Source organism: Mya arenaria, chromosome 11, assembly GCF_026914265.1.
Source record: "Mya arenaria isolate MELC-2E11 chromosome 11, ASM2691426v1".
Taxonomy (NCBI): domain Eukaryota; kingdom Metazoa; phylum Mollusca; class Bivalvia; order Myida; family Myidae; genus Mya; species Mya arenaria.
Window position 1 is genome coordinate 36536798 of NC_069132.1, and position 16425 is coordinate 36553222.

A 16425-nucleotide genomic window follows, 5' to 3' on the forward strand; every position below is an offset into this window, starting at 1 on the left:
AGAAAAGAACTTCTTGGAATGAATTACTTCGACCATTGTTACATATTTTGTGATATAAATCTCATTTTGATAACATTAAAAGGATAGAAAAGCATATATCCCACCATTTAGTAGTATAGGGGGGATATTACCATGTCTAAGTATGTGTATTATCCTGAGGGATTTAGAAAACACTAATCACTAATTCATGTTCATATTCGGATAAAAGTGCATTCCGCTTAGTGCCGTTATGAACCTGGCAAAATTTCGATGACAATAATATTAAAGATGTGTTTACCAGGCGTATCCTTAAATTACAAAATACTAAACTTAACCGTTGGACACGGTTTGGATTTTAATAAGTAAGTCAATATCAATACAAAATACCAAATGTCTCAAAGCATGAGTTGATTAGTTTATAACTAATTGACCCCAAATAAGAGATCGCACATTGAGACTAGGTTTAAAGTGACACTCTTATTCAAAATCAATACATACACATGTCAAACAAACGTAAAGTTTGAGTGATACACTCTCAACTACTAACTAAATAATGCATCTATGGAAAATATTAATTACTATTAACAATATTAAAACTGTGTATTTAATAGCTGAAAACGCAAAAATATTAAATGATTGGTGAGTGCTAAAAGATTTACAGTGATCTACTATAGTCAATACCATGTTTTCTGCACATTTCTTTTAAATTAAACTGGGTATCCTTCATAAGCATCATTGTTTACGACATTTGTTCATCCTCTTGGTATATTTAAACAATTGTATTAAATGTGTTTAATCTTATTTGGGAGTAAAAGTGCATCTTTAACCTATGCTCTTAGGTGCTTTGTTATGACAGCAACAGTGACTACAGTAAATGTTAGTGTATCTCCGGATCTAGTCAAAGAGTGCATAAATGCAAAAACGTTATTTTAACGCCTTATTTATGTTTTTCCCGATACCATAATCATGTCCTAGGTAAACATGTTCATAAGTCATGAGATCTGAGAATCTCTGTCATTACAATTAAGACGAAGCGTATTTTATTATTGTTTTTCGTATTTATGCGTACAGTAGCCAGATAAAACGCTTTTATTTCAATCACTTGATATTTAACTGTTGCACTCTTACAAAAACATGTTTATTAGACAGTGAAAATTAGAAATGCACATATACTATCAATTTACACGAAGGCATAAATACTAAAAAAAATATCTTCTGTGGTTGAAACCTTCGATAGTTGTCACATATATTGTATTGTTAATCTCTTTTGACATAAAACATGCCACCCACCATGCTGCAGTATAAGGAAGAACAGGCTGCAGGGAAGGGTAATGAACATAATTATCTTCGGTGATATATATTTCCTTGACATGTTTGTCTCCTTGCCTGTGTTGTTGAAAAGATGGACAAAACTGACAAATGGTATGTAAGTTATAATTCCGTCGTTCTAAAAGGAAATGTCACGGTGGATTCAGACAACACCTATCTTAAATTGGCGTAACCGTGTATCACCGTATACAATAACGTATCGCTAGCTTCCGTATGATCATGTCGATGTTTTGATGGCAAAAGGATGTATTTGCCAAGGGTCTCATTATATCACATACTCAAAATTACTGTTAGAACAGAAGGATTATAAATATTTCACAAAATGTCTGTTTTCATCTTTAACCATTAGCCGTATACAAAGCGATTATTTAGTTCACTATAACTAATATTATATATCAGGAACTATCAAAATGCCATATAATACACAAGTAAAAATCGAAATTATTTTTCTGCTATATTGTAATATATAATGATATCGACAAAACCACATATCCCTTCAAAATAACTGCTATAAGCACAAATTAAATGACCATATGGAATATCATGTTAGTTGGTTGATCTGTAATATCAATTGGAGTTGCTTGTGTAAAATTCATATCGCACGAACCCTAAGGTGCGGCTCGCGAAACTGAATTGCATTGTAACCGCGGTATCAGTGGATATTACAGGCACTTGCAACGACGCGGTTTGTCTCGCAGTGTTCATGTTCTGATTGTTTGGAATGTCTGACAGAATGTTTGCCATTCCTTCCTAGACTAGGGATGCAATGGCATAGTTATTAAGACATTGTACGTTTTTAAGGCAAGCAAGTTGTTGGAGTATGGTGTGAGCGTGCCCTTTTCCGCCACTGTTTACATCATGCCATTCAAATAAATTTGACTCATAGGCTGGCATTTAAACCAAACATTGCTTTCTTCCAGCATTAAATGATTTATGACTCAATAAATAAGAGGTACTCATCTTAGGGCGGTTCCTGTATACACTATAAATGCAAAAGCTGTGTTTTCGTTTTCATATGAAAATTGTTCCGGGAAAAGGCACGAGTTTCTGTTTCATTTCACCTGTTCTTGTGTTCGTGAGTGTCCACGTATTCTTTTCCAGCATCGGCTTTCTTCACCATAATATCAGCCCATTGCTCATTTCGACTTTTTTAGTCCCACGCCGTATTCCGAAAAGCACTGCGTTGTTTAGCCAAATAGTAGTGATGACCTTTTGTAATCGTCATTTTAAAGCTCCTTTTTCTTTAGAATTTTATTTAGATCTTTGATATTGGCTCTGACGAATTCGTCCTATTTCCTTTTCCCTTTACTTCCAACTCTGCGTTTTTTATGCTAGGATAGCTCTTCCTTATCCCCGATTATGCTAGACGGGTACTTGTTTTGGGGTTGACCTACACATTTGGGAAGAATTAAATATTTATGAGTTCTGTCAAATGGGCTTGATTAGCAGCTTTTGCTTTATTTCAGATGTTGTCAGCGTTATGTTTGATATGTTTTACCATTAAATCTTGTTGTTTTTTCTCTTCGAAGATTTTGGGGGTCGGTTTTGGCATGAGAGGGGTGGAGCATTGACGTTTAATCCGCTTGAAATAAATATAATATTCTGTTATGATACAGATATGGTAACTAAAAGTAATTGTATGAGAATGAAAATTTCAAATACATTTGCCTGGCTAAGCCCTTGTGGTAGTTGGTCAATATATCTTGCTGGTTCTGCATAGTAAGCCTTTCGTTTTGAGAGAAGGAATAAGCCAGGATTAAAAAATAGTTCCCAAATAATCGTATTTGTTTATCATTGATTTCTGTTATATTTCAAACATTGTTTCCTTAGTTTTGAAGAAAGTCTTCTTTTGTGTTTCGACGATTCAAACAACTATTCTGGTATGAGCAAATATTATAAATATTATTTTAACATATGCATACATTTGCGTCGCCATTGGAAATCATTTTATATTTTGAAATAAGCTACTGAAGGTCACCAAAAAGAACGTGTTTAAATTAAATCATTTTCAAGAATAGTTTGCATGCAGGTGTTTTTCAAGGCAAAGACATTTTTTGAAGACCACGTTTTGTTGTTGACATTTGATGCATTCAGATTATATGGTTGATGTTTTATTGTTTATGGGCGGTTCTTTCCTGATTTTTCTGGACAGATCGTTTTTCAAAGTCAGACAGTTTGAACATAAATATATTAAAAAATGTTTATATAACACTGGATTGAGTTTGCGGCATTTGTGTTTTTCTCGTATTTACTACATTCAAACGAGAGCAAATGTTCAGTTAAAAATTACGTTTCAAAAAATATTACAATTTCCATAATTAACAATAAGGATTTTTAGTTTCAAAACTGTATGTTAGTAATCGCCTTTTCATTACTATTGACAAACGATTACTGTTTCAGAAATGAGGAATGTAAATGTGACTATAATTTACATTATAAGTAGTCCTTACTACATTTATTTTTACTGTTGTTATTTTACTGATAAATTACGATATTACGACAAAGAGCATGAACGAAATCTTGATATTCACCATACTTGGTGTTATTTCACTTGATACCAATTTTGTGCCAAAACAATCATTTTGTTGAACAATAATAGTCATATTACTTATGAGTACAACTTTATGTTTTGAAAGAGTACAAAATAAAGGTGATCTTTAGCAACATTTAAGTGGTAAATATACGTGCATGATATAAGAATGTTTTTAAAACAAATAAAAAGTCTGTGACGATCTTACAATATTTGAGAAATGTTTCGAAATGTATATATATATATATATATATATATATATATATATATATATATATATATGTGTGTGTGTGTGTGTGTGTGTGTGTGTGTGTGTGTGTGTGTGTCTGTTTTAAGTCATTAATCCGTAACTATAGCATTCGATTTCCTTGAAATCAACTCATTGCACAATAATAAATACATGATGAAACTAGCAATTTTATTCACAGACAGCTGAGATATAATTTAATTGTGCATACGTTATTCGTTATTCAGTATGGTAATACCACTGTTTAGTTGGTAATTCGATTATTCAGTATGGTTATACCACTGTTTAGCTGGTAATTCGATTATTCAGTATGGTAATACCAATGTTTAGTTGGTAATTCGATTTAGTGATTTCATTATCTGTGTCTTTATAATTAATAGAAACTACATACACAAGCCCAATAGCCAAAAATAACGCTATGATCATAATAACTTGATGTTTAGTGTTGCTATATCTCTTAAAAAGGTATTGATTGAAATAGAAAATTGTTATTTATTCGTGAACTACTATAAACGATTTCCACACAATTACACAACAAGGGGAACGCATCAAGACTCGCAAAAAATATGAATTATTCCGACAATTGTCATACAGTTTGTTTTGTAAATCTCTTAAGACACAGCTAAAATTTAATTTAAACGCTGTACGTCATAAAATACGTCATTTAGAATCGTTTTGTTATAGTAGTTTGTTTCAGTGTTCTGTTATATGTGTTTATATATGAATGCAATAAAAACTACATACACAAGCCCAGTAGCCAAAAATAACGCTATGATCATAATAACTTGATGTTTAATTGTTGCAATCCCTCAGAAAAATGTTTTTAATTGATATAGAAAATGTCATTTAACTACTTTAAACTATTTCCACACAGTTACTTATACAGGAACGACAACCCTCACGAAAAAGGATGAATTCTTTCGACAAGTGTCACATAGTTTGTGTTGTAAATCTCTTAAAAGACAGCTAAAACTTAATTTGAACGTGCATACGTAATAAAATTTGTTTTTCAAAATCGTAATAAAACACTGTTTGAATGGTAGTTTGTTTCAGTGATTTCATTATGTGGTTTTATAAAAGAATGCAGCAGAAACTACAGACTCTTGAAAAAATTGAATTAATTGAAAAGAAAGTAACATTTATTCGTGAGCTTCTATATATGATTCTCATACTGTTACTTATTCAGTAAATTATCGACAATCAGCAGAGCAGCTTTAACTTCTAGGAATGAATTACTTGGACAATTGTCACCTTTGTTGTGTTGTAAATCTCGTTGATGATATCTAAGACAGAAACAATGCATCACGCCATTTAGCAGTTTAAGCAGCGGTGGTCGACGAGGATAATAACCATATACTGGGAGGGTTATTACCATGAAATGAGTATCTCTTTGCTTGCGTCGTTGAAATAATTGAGCGAACTGACAAAGGATATGTAGTAAATAAAGCCGAGGTTCTAAAAGGAGAGCACCGGAAATTCAGACAACACTAATGAAATGACATTAATTTATCACGATAAAAGTAAATACCGCTTTGTTCCGTCATGACCTTGGCAATATTTCGGTGGAATTATGCGAAGGTATTTGTCCGGCGTCTCCTTGATAAATAGAATACTAAACTTTACCGTACGACAAAGGTTTGGATTACAATTACCTAGTCTTTCTGTTTGAGTCCAAGATGTATGTATGCTTTCTCAACTTTTCTAGCACACCGGATAGGCATTTCCGGTGATTTCAGCCGTGCTGGAAAACTCCATCTGGCATCCCCCCATGCCAGATGAGTCACGCGCTGTGACGTAATACTTTCAATTTATTTTATTAAACACTTAATGTAACCATAGTTATGAGATTTCAATAGATGAGTTCCATTAACAGTAACTTTACAAAAATATTCCCTAAAAACAAAACAAAATAACCCTTAAAAGACGTGATATCGAAGGAACTTATTGACGTATGCAGTGAATACCAATTACTGACGTCATGACGTCAGTAAACATCATCGCACGCGCTTTTTGGTGAAATGTACAACAACGAGCTTTCTTATGTATTTTCTTCACAAAAATTTAATTTAAGGTACGCTAGAAAAAATATCTATCATGTGTATCCGTTCCGGATAGAAAAATCCGACCCTCGGGCACGCTGCGTAGCCGGTAACTCGGCAAGCATCGTTACCTGGCAACGCAGGTGCCCTCGGATCGGATTTTCTATCCGGAACGGGAACACATGACAGATATTATTAGTAATGCATGTATTGTATATTGCATGTAGCTTATTAAGAGGTTAATACATGTCCAACTGGGCCGTTTCGTGATGAAAGTTGAATTCGCGCGCAAACGTTCCCATAGACGGTCCGCAAAACGATAATAGATGATCGGACCGGGTTGCAAAACTGACTTTCGCCGAGTCATGAATATAATCGTGTATACCCTTAACAAATGTGTTACTATATATAGTAACATATGATTAAGACAAACTATGATATACTTGGGTTACTGTCTACTTTATAGCTTGATTGATTTTCAAGTGGGTCACGTGACCTTTAAGCGAAGCGCAATCATCAGCGGATCCAGAAGATACAGCAAAGATGTCAAGGTCAAGCCATTAAATACTTGTATGTTCTGATATTAGCATGAGGCATATTTTCCTGATCGCTTTGATATTTTGTATTTCTTTCAGGAAGGGTTAACGCGAACAAAACGAAGCTACCATTTTGGCTTTTCTCGTAGTCAATATCAATACATAAATACCATCGGTCACGAAACAGTAGTTGATTGGTTATTAATTAAAACACCAGAAACCGCACACTGAGACTCGTTTTAACCTGATTGTTGTATGTCTATGATAACAACTATATATACCGTAGATGTAAGCGTAATATAATTGCAATAAGACAATGTCATAAAGTTTTCGATTTATTTCAATCCAGGAGGAAAACAGTATCCTTCTCGAAGAATATTCGACAGCATCAATATATTTAACATTGTTTATTCTATTTTCTTTGTGTGTTTTTTCTTTTTCTTTCTGGTTTGTATGAATATATGGTTTTAAACCTTGCTTAAGCGAGCTTTGTCAGATGGCTGTCTTTGAATGACTTTATTGTCCCCTTTAAAGGGGCTGGACAACAGATGATACAATTGCAAGAAAAAAAGAAAATTGTCAAAAACTTACATAAAATTGACATTGTTGTGTACAATGCATTGAATCTTACTTACTGATGTATCACATCGCTTACGACACATGCTTCTATCGCAGTTTTTGCGCAGTTTTCAAATCGAAATTTATTGGGTTTGTCTATCACGTAAGTCTCAGTAAGTTAAAGAATAGCTTCGGTGTATTTATCTGTACTCATATACAGATATGATATAAACTGGGAATCCATTATGCGCTATTTTAAACGGGGGAACACAGATGATACAGTAGCATGATTGTTGCGTTTATTGTTTAAACCATGTAAAGTGATGTATTATCGGCCCCGTACTAGCTCGCATTGACAATGCTAAGCTTGTTCTTGGGAAATACTGTATTTTCCATTTTTTATCATGTGGTGTCTAGTCAAGATAAGAGCTAGCAATGTTGCTCGGGCTTGATTTATTTTCAGGTGATGTTAATATATTTAAGTACTTGAAATTACTCTTTAAGTTTATATGTCAGTTTTTACTTTATTCTTCCTTTTTTTAATTGATGCTGGTTCTGTTGAGGCTTCTTTTTAAATTCTGTAATTTTTGATAAATATTGGGAAAAGTGTGGTTTTGGTTATACAAACTAGTTTAAGCCCTCAGTAGACTCGTGTTCCTGTGAAGTCGTGTTTCACTGACCGTTCCTGGGCGGTTATCCCGTCATTTATCGATCAAGTAATTTCGATGCATATGTGGTCTGTTCCAGGTGTTTGTATTTGTGTATGCGGTGTGTATACGTCTGTTTATCTAGTTCATTCTCATAACATCATTGGCATGTGCCTCTAAACAGGGTTTATTTTTGAATTTTCGACTACTGGGCTTGTCCCTGGAGTTTTCATTGTATTATTGATCGTCTTCGAAAGTTTACGAGAATGAATAATCGCAAAAAAGTAGCACCAGAAAATAAACCATGAAAATAAAATAAATCCACGATCCAACTGAAAATATTTTAACGCCATGTTAATGCTGATCTCATACCATAATTATGTTCTTGTTTCGCTTCTTTGTAAGTCATGATGTTTGGAAACTATGCCATCACATATTAGTAAAAGTACATTCAAGCCGAAGCGTATTTTACTAATGTTTTTCGTATTTTACTCATGTTTTTCGTATTTATAATGTGTTTTAATACTGTAGCCAGAAAACCACGTTGATGACAAAGTCTTTGTGTTTAACTCTAGCTGTTAATGGAATTAACAGTCATTGACAATTAGTCATGAACGCATTCTGTTCATGCTACAGGAAGGCATCAGTACTCAATAAAAAAAAAGAACTTCTTGTGATTAATTCCTTCGACAGTACTCATATATTGTCTTGTAAATCTCTTTTAGATGACATTGACGATAAAAGATATTCATCCCACAATTTATCTATATATTATCTACAGTATAAATAAAGGCGGGCTGCAGGGGAGGGTAATTATCTAATCTTAGGAGGTTTATGTTACCTTGAAATGTGTGTCTTATTGTCTATGTCGTTTAAATGAAGGACAAAACTGGCAAAAGAGGTATTAATTGTAATTTAAAGTCGTTCTTAAAGGTGATGTCACGATAGATTCAGTATTTTATTGACGTACACGTTTATCACCTTATATAATTACGTGCCGCTTACTTCCGGTATGACATTGTAATAGTGATAAATCTATGTGTTCATTTGTAATTAGTTACCATTCATAAAGCGATTATTTAGTATGATATAGCATACAAAAATATTTCAGGAACTTTTAAAATGCCATATACGTGTAATGCAAAAGTAAGTATAGATATGATTGGCATATTTTAATTATTAAATAATTAATTATACTTTCACTTAGTTTCTTCATGTATGCAAATCAAGTTTCACTTTGCTTTTTTCGGTTTGCCGTAAATACATATGTTTTAATTCAATCTGTGTTTGTCGTGAGAGTCAGTCGTTTTAAAAAAAACTTTCGAGCGTATTTCGCTAATATGCATGTTTGAACAGTTTGTGTTGAAAAAGAAACCGACGGAGGGAGACAAGAAGTAGAGCGGTTATTTTTGGGGGGTCGCGGTCCTTCCTGGGATGAACTTTATTACGGCTGGTGATAATACTGGTGATTTTGTCATTTGATTGTTATTTCATCATCTTAATGGAGTATAGCGGCGAGAAGAAAAAAATGTGATATACATATACTATTAAAAGTTAAATTCAGTGGGGACGAAGGAGAGTTCAGGGGATGATATTGTACGGCGGGACTCGGAGTCGAATTCGGGAGTTGTTTCCCTTTTTTTCTTCTCCGGGATAAATATGTTTTATCGAAGGTCATGGGGTGGCGAATCTTAAGAGGCGAAAATCGAGTCGGGTTTGGAGGACGATGAATGATACTGTTCGTGTGGAGAGGTAGCGATGATGCTGGAGAAGTTAGAGCAGTTTGATCGCTGGTGAGACGGCTCAGAAGAATGCACTGAGGTGTAGATTGGAGGAGAATAAGAAAACAGTGAAGACCTTAAAAAGCGTAAGACCAAATCCAATTCTAAATCCTCTTTGACAGTTCCACAAACATTAACTGCAAAACTGCAGGATGATGGAGTGAATTTTAATTCATTATGACAATTGTCGAACTTTAAGAAAGCGATCGGTAAAAAATGAAAAAGCTAGGTTTTATGTCTCGGACAGATTCGGATAGTGAAGGTGATTCGTATACATCAAGTTCGAGAGTGTAATAAGTGCATTTTATGCAGCAGTTTGGAGGGAAATATAATAAAGGGATAATTTTCGTTATTTAGAAACTTGTATTTTTAACAAGCCAATTCCCTCAGGAGCTCAATCAGGCCGAGTTTCCAACCCACGTTCTCGATCTAAAGTCTGATGATGATAAGGCAGTATGGTTTTGTTCTTTTTTACTAAAGGAATAAATGTTTGCAAAAGGTCATCATTCCTTGGTGTTGCAAACTCAGGTCTGCAGAACACATTTGTGCTTTTCGCTGGATTTCAGACAAATAGAAACTGGAACATCCTAAGTGTCCTTCTAGTTGTCCTTATTATGGACCAGTTTGACGATGGAGTTAATTACCAAAGGTTCAAAAAGGGAACATATGAGTGATTTGTTTCGTCCAAATTCTGCGTTGTTCAATCAGAAAATAAGGATGGTTAAGAGGGAATTGTAAGTTCTAGTGTTTGTCAAATAGTAAAACATTCCCAGTTTGCAACAGAAGTGTCAGATTAGGCCACACCAAATTAATGTTTCGTTTCTCGGATTTTTGCCAAAACAAAATTGGAGCGAGCGAGCGAAAAAAAATACAATTTTGTCAGTTTTCATTAAACCCGAAGCGAGCGAAGAGCGAAAAAAAAAAAATTTTCTTAAAAATAAGAAAGATTGTTCAATAAAATTGCCTTTTAAGCCATTTAAATGCAATCTTGAACTGAACCTTTAATGGACATAAGTACTACTATTTATGCATCCGTGTTTAGTACAACATTATATGGATAAATCAAATTTCTAATATAATTAAAACATATTTTAATAAGACGATCAATCATAATAAAAAAATAACCTTGCTTTTAGTAAAAAGTTTGAAATGACTTATATAAATCTTCCTGAATCACTTAAACATCATTTGCAACTGTATTTAGACATACTTTAGATTGATTTTGGATTTGTAAAAAATATTTTTTTACACAGGCATCATCAAACACCACACTCCATATACATTTAAATTTCTAGACTTAGTTTTTATTTTATTATCACAAGAAATACAATGGCATGTGTTTATAAAACAAAAAGAACAAGGGTATGTTCAGAGTACTTTTATGGTCATTTAGTTGTTTTTATGCACCAGTACATTGTATATGGCCCCCCTAAGTCCGGAATAGCGGGGACTTTGACTTCCGGTCCATCCAATCCCGGGTAAAATACACGACCAGCAGGGACAAACTGCTGGTAAAAACGTTGCAAAATGCCCCTGCACCCCGGGATACCTAGGTAAGGCCCATTACCAGCTATTTTCAGTGTTAAGACAAAACCACCGCATTCACTAGGCACTGCGGGGCCACCTGAAAGGTAAAAACACGGCCCATTGCCCCCGCTGTCCCCGGTTTACCCCGGGGCGAGGGGTGGGCGGGGGCAGTGGTAACAATTGACTGTAGTCCAAATAATTGTACGTTGACAGATTTCTTTTACGATTTTTGATATGGCAATCCCGTATAACACATTTATTATTTTAGACTACAATTGACTGGAGCATTATAATCCCGGATTATACTGCAAATGAAAACAAAATTTAAGGTGATTAACTTAGGCTTACCTATGTTTTTATCTATCCAGACCAGTGTTTATATCGCTATTTGTGAAAAGATATTGGTTCAACACTGTTGCTTTGTCAGAATATGGTCAAAAATGAGCTTGATACATCAATTTGGACCAACCAATGACCCATGTTCCTGTTAAGTTGAGGTATCATCTTCAGCACCGTCGTAACAAGGTAAAATATTGGTCACTTGTATTATGACTTGAATAAAGTAGTACTTGTAGTACTAAGTTGATCTTTCCGATTCCCATCCAAAACGAGTCACCAACAACGCAATATAATAGCTACCAGTCTCAGATACACATGCTTTATTGCAAACTTATTGCTTTAATTAATGCTCCGTTAGTGCATGAGACGATGAACAATGACTTCAAGCATGCTCAAAACATATTTATTGTCAAAAATAAGGTTAAATTTCCGAAAATTCATGGCACATTATTTATACCGGAAGCCGCCATTTTGATTGAATTTATTGAAACCCATGCTTAATCGATCGATATAAACTTATCAAAACACCACACATCGGTAACTTCCCTTTACAGAAACACCTAAACTAGCTTAGAAAAATTATAATTGATTATTGTCAGCCTTTTCAAAAATTATTACCTGAAAAAATCTGGTTGGCAATCAAAATGTTGGTGCGGGCGCACAATTTTTTTTAAAATATTATAATAATTAAATAACAAAAATAATATAAAGGTCTGGGAAATCTAATTTCGAGGAATGTCGAATAATAATAATAAATAATAAAATAAACACAGATAATATATCAGATTGATGTTAAAACATTGTGCTATAATGAATTAGTTGTTTGTGATTTGTTGGAATTGGGGTTTGCTATTATTATTTTGGGTGATGAAGACCTAATACCAAAAACAAAAGAAACTAGGAAATACAAGAAGTATAAGGGTGCGGAAGAGTTTCCGATTCAGTTAAATGAATATTTCTGGAAGAAATTAGAATGGCAGGCTATTATTGGTCCTTGTAAAGGCAACCATTTCTAGTTGATATCTATTGATTTCGACATGGAATTCGGCCCCAAAACAAATCATTAACAACAGGAGAGTCATTTTAGATTTGAGTAGTGCCACTGAATGTGCAGTAAATGATTTTGATCTCAATAATGTTTAATTAGGTGATGAAATGTCTCTGATATTTCAAAAAAATAATGATTTTGTTGAGTGAGTGTTTATTGAAGACAAGGGAGCGCTTATGTATTAAACGTATTTATCAAGACAGATTAGTTTATGCCTGTCAAAAAATAATTTGGTAGCTTATGTTCGGCAGAAACATGTTTTCTGTGACAGGGTTGACAAGGGACAAATTAAATTTAGTTATAAAGGCTCAACCAATATCACCAGCAATGCTTTATAAGGTTTTTGAAGTTTTATATATAGAAAAAGCGCCAGATATGTATTTATGTGTTTATGTTTATTTGCTTTTTTCTGTAATTTGGTACCTTTGGTAAAGCTTCAGGCATTCCGTTTAGGATTGTTTAGGATTGACTGCTGACATTATTCAGGTCATGGGGGAGTAGCGTACAGATGTTTACAAATCATTCATGATTAAGCTATAATGTGAAAAATAGCGCTTAAATCAGAAGTTTCTAAAGTTATTTAAAAGAAAATATTAAAGTGTTCTTTTTGGATTTCTTTCATCCTTTGTTCTAAAAGAAAATGAGTTTTGTTTTCAGTGGAATGGTCACATCCACTGGACAAGGTATGATATTCGTTTGCCAGTATATATTTCAGTGAATTACAAGTATTTATGTGTATTAAGGCAAACATGTAGACTAGCGTGTACAATTAAAATGTATTCTATGTAAGCTACATGTACTTGTTATTTGTATTATTTTAAAGTTTTTTTTAAGGATTTTTCAGATATTTCTTGTGAAAATTATTGTGGGTGATTCGATAATCAAGAATGTGTCTCCGTTTGAGAGAATACAACTTTATCCATTTCCGGGTGCAACAATTTCTAGGCTGGCACCGAAAATTTCAAGCTTTAGTATCCTTCACCTATATTTTAATCCATGTGCGCACCAGTTATGTTGCCAAAGGTGACAGTGTGACAATTATGTGTATTTCTTTTGATTTGTGCTATTAGCATACAACATTCGAATGTTCGGGTGATCATTTAATCAGTATTACCTCGACCGGTGGATGAAGCGTTTACAGAGAATACAATTGTCATATTGATAACATACATGGCTAAGCATTTAAGCTTTTTATTTATTCAATCATACAGATCAGTTTACATCATGGGAGAAAATAAACGTCATGTATATGCACTTTTGGGTTGGAATTATAAGTGAATTTTGAAGGAACAAAACGTTTCAGAAATGTCTTCCTTCGGATTATTTCTGTAGTCAAAACATGCGGACAGTCACCTATGCCTGTCCGCATACCTTATTGGCGGGGTAAATCAATCTTTTCATATTATTCAGTAAAGGATAAGTGTACGTCACTGTTCAAGCAATATCACATTAATAATTAAATTATACTTGAATTATCAATATCCTAATACTGTTTATAATCTGTGTCATCATATTAACATGCTCTTCTCATGTATGTAAATAAAATGTAACAGCAAGAAGTAAAGGCGATGAACTTGAATGCTTGTGCTAATAAAATATGGAATTGAATTTAATTTCTAATTTGTAAGATTAATAATTACAAAGGGTAATCTGCCATGGTCTTTTTAAATATTTATTTAAGAGTCATGTATTCTGTTGAATGATAAATGAAATCACGAAAAGTCATATTTGATTGGTAAATTTAAATGATATTTAATAGGATTTGGTTTAAATATTATGCGCTTGTTGCTTTTGTGTTTTTAATGTGTTTTTCTTTGCTTTGTGTTTGCTTTTTGAGGGCTTTGGTTGGCGAATTTCTTAATATATGTGTTAATTTATAAATATTTTATTAAGAGTTATTTGTATTTAATTTTGTGTCACGACTTAGTCAGCTATATAAACATGACTATCTTTTGGTGATGTTATTTTATCCCCCTAAGTAAGTTATAACTTATATTTAGTTAATTGTGGATAAAATTTACGCGGTTAATCGATTCGATTTTATTTTTATTTTTTTATTGCGAGCCCCATGTTTGAGCGAACATTTTTCACAGATCGGTCTGTGAAATTCGTGAACAAATGTTTCAAACATTTGTGAAAGACGTGATTTATAAAATTTGAGGTCCAACCGATGTCGTCAAGATAAAAACAACACTGAATAATTTTTACGTCACAGAGAAAATACGAATGTATTTAAAACAGTGCAAAATTAAATAAACCTCAAAAAAGCATAACAATTTTCGTAGACCCCCAGGGAACTACTCCTTGTTTATTAATCATGTCGGTACTCCAACGTTTATCGATAAACATATTTTTATGTAAATTTAGACTGTCGATATTGTTTTGTAACGTTTTTGTGTGGAAAAGGCTGTAACTGGTAAAGGGCCGTAACGGATGCTGGAGAAACTCGTAGCCTAATTCCTTTGCATGTCCTTTTTTACATTGTACTTTTTCTTTTTGTCGATTATTTTCCTCACCATAGATAGTCTAATCGTATCGTCATGCATTAACATATAAATAAATGAAATTAATTGTGCTTCTAAACAGAAAATTCGTTATTATTTTTGGCTACTGAACATATTCCTCAATCAAGAAGGCCTGATTCAAGGTATCGAGCGATAAAACATATATAATGATGACATTATATGTATAATTAATTACTTATAATCCAAAGAAAAAAGCTTTAACATGACATTGGAAAGAGGTAGAGTGCCAAAACTCCAAAATAAGAATATAAACAAACGTTACAATCAAATTTTGTGAAAACCAGAATTTGTTTTTCAAATTAAAAATCCACACTTAAAAGATAATTGTCATTTTGAAAAAAAAATCAAGTACAAAAATATTCAATAAATGAAAATACTGGACATTTTTCTGTACAAAACATTATTTTTATATATTACAAAACGCAGCAATAAACAAAGAAGGTAAAGATGATTTGTCATCACAACACGAATGACTCATAACATACAAAACACACAGAGAGACCACACGCATCAAAATAGCTTTATAAATGATTGTTTAAACCATTAAATGGTCAAATGGTTAAAAAGAAGGCTGTTGATAACCACAAGTACGTACAATACTACTGTCGTGGCTTGAGCGAGTACTAGTTTTGAGTGTTTTTGAAGATTAATACTTGAAAAGCTTTTTTAAGTGAAGTACTGTCCTTTTTACACTTGCAATGCACTCGCGCAGTCTCACGGTATAGCCAAACAGTAAACAGGGACACCGTCAGAGTAAATACTGAGTCTTACCACGAACTGCCCTAGAACACAAGAAATTGACACAATAACTTTTGTTTTGACTCTTGATATATATCACTGAGTGTGTATTATAAATAGAGTAAATTATGATTACAAAATAGATTGTGCTAAGTTCCTGTGCCAAAAATATTTTGACATCTTTGAAAGTGGCTTCCCAAAAACAATAACAGTATTCTATTTCTGGTATGTCGGTATACAATTTTGATGATGGTAGTGGCTATATGTGTTATACCTTTGTCAGTAATCGCTTTTTTACTGCATGCTTTGTTAAACGTACAAAGAGCTTGTTTCCCGAACCTTGCCAAGTTTGCAAGAAAACTGCAATCAGGAGGCTGATGTTGTAACACTGCACCTCAACACTTTTCAAACGTTTATGATACCACTCACGTTGTTACAATGCTTCATGCAATCCCCATGCTTTTGCAATCACTTCATGGTGGCTTATGATTTCCAGCGAGTGTTTAATTATTGTCTGTTTTTTTTCGATTGGTCGTGAGCTACTTAGTAAATAGCTATTCTAACCATTCGGAAATACAGCTTGAAACTCATTTGCACAATCA